Source organism: Gavialis gangeticus, unplaced genomic scaffold (assembly GCF_001723915.1).
Source record: "Gavialis gangeticus isolate Ggan-Ray unplaced genomic scaffold, GavGan_comp1, whole genome shotgun sequence".
In the NCBI taxonomy this organism is placed as follows: Eukaryota; Metazoa; Chordata; order Crocodylia; family Gavialidae; genus Gavialis; species Gavialis gangeticus.
Genome location: NW_017729006.1, coordinates 52,984,044 through 52,986,238, shown reverse-complemented (window position 1 = coordinate 52,986,238; position 2,195 = coordinate 52,984,044).

The window sequence follows — 2,195 nt, the reverse complement described above, 5'->3', positions numbered from 1 at the left end:
GTAGTATCATTATCAGTAGTAGTAGTATCATTATTACTGTTGCTATTATTGTGGTTAGTGTTGTTATCCTTATTATTAATCATAATAACGATAATGATAATAATAATGCTATTGTTAATCATTTGAATGTTAGCATCATCGTTGTTATCATCATCACTATCATCATGATATCGTCACTATCATCATTCTCGTAGTCAGCAGCAGCAGCATCCTTGTAGTTATTTGAATCACACGTAGCCGATTGCCCTAGAGGTCCCTTCCAAAGCTGACTCCCCGGCTGCAAGGAGGGTGTCCCGCCCTGACCCCCGCAGCTCGGCCTGCAGAAGGACCATGTCCCCGCGCGGGGCAGGGGCAGTGCTTGTGTCCCCCTCCCGGGCCCGCGTCTCTCCCGCCTGGCAGGCAGAGCCCGGAGACTTTTCCCTGCTCCGATAGTACAAAGCTGCGGCATTCCCCTGGGACCGATGGGGCTGGGGGGAGTCCAGTTACCTCCCAGGTGGGGACCCTACCTCCGGGACAGGAGAAGAGTGTCCTCCCCCTCTCCCAACAACTGCTTGCTGGCCAAATAAATACATAAATAAATAAAATTAAACACCTCTCCCCCCACCTTTCTTTTGCGGTATCTGCGTTGCTGACGCCCCAAAGGCGCTAGATACCAGTCATGAGTCAGAAAACTGAGGCTGCTTTCGCTGCGACCCTGGCACAGGGATGCAGAAGTGCATGGGGAAGGGGGGGGAAGGGGGATAATCCAGCGAATCCATCTCGGACTCCCCCTTTGGTTGCCTTATTTTCTTCTTGGTGCCTAGACCTGCTCCAGAACCCGGGAACACGCTGGAGTTTTTGCCTATGGGGTTTTCTCTTTCTCTCTCTGTTCGACAGCATTTCATTCAATGTCTTGCTGTTTGATGCTGCAAGTAAATGACCCCCCACCCCCAGCACCCGTCCCGTTAGCTGAGGGAGGAGCAGGCTGCCCAGGCGCGCAGGGAAGGGCTGGGAGCAGAGGGCTGCGGAGTAAGACGCATGGCAATGACTCCTGCCTGCAGAAGTTGAGCAGCCGGCCCGACCCCCTCCCGCTGCGGCTGACTGGCGGCGCTGGGTGGGAGTGTGGGGGTGCATGGAGGGAGGGAGGGGGGGATGAACTAACGTGACTGTGGGCTGCACACTGTGACGGGAGGAAAAAGTTTCAGAGCAGGGCACGGCTGGGCGCTCTCCCCTCTCCCTTGGGCGCGCCTGGTTGCAATTAAACGGGCCTTGCTCTGCCAGACCCCGGGCCTGACCCCCACCCCCAGCCCGGTCAGCTCAAGGGGCTCGAGGAGGAGGCAGCCTGAACCCTCTGGGGAAGGTGCGGGGTGGGCACAAGGTGCCTGGCCCCGAGACCGCTGTGCCAGGGGAACCTAGCCGGCTGATCCTTTGCCGTCCTCACCATTGCCCTCTACTACAATACCCTCCCCTCCATCACACACACACACACACACACACGTGCAAATACACATTCATACGGACACACAGTTATACATATGCATAAGCATACATTCATGCACACATTCATATAGACACCCACCCATGCATGGCATATATATATGTACACACACATACACGCATACACATTCATACGCACATTCATCCAGGCACACACACACACCTGCATCCATGCACACATATGCATACAGACGCATTCATATATACACTCATCCAGGCACACACACCTGCATCCATGCACACGTCTGGATACACACACATTCATACGCACACAGGCAGACATATTCATACACGCACACCTGCATCCATGCACACGTCTGGATACACACACATTCATACGCACACAGGCAGACATATTCATACACGCACACCTGCATCCATGCACACGTCTGGATACACACACATTCATACGCACACAGGCAGACATATTCATACACGCACACCTGCATCCATGCACACGTCTGGATACACACACATTCACACACATTCATACACACGCGCATACACATGCATACACACGCATTCATACAGGCATAGACACACATGCATACATATGCATACATACACATTCATACACAGATACATAAGGGCTGCTGCTGTGTAGAGCCGCTCGGCCCCCGTCCTTCCCCTTTGCTCCCTGCCGGCCCGGGGCAGAGAAGCCGGGGGCCGGCAGGCACGTTCACCTAGGCACGCGACCCCCCCCCCCCCCCCCCCCGCCC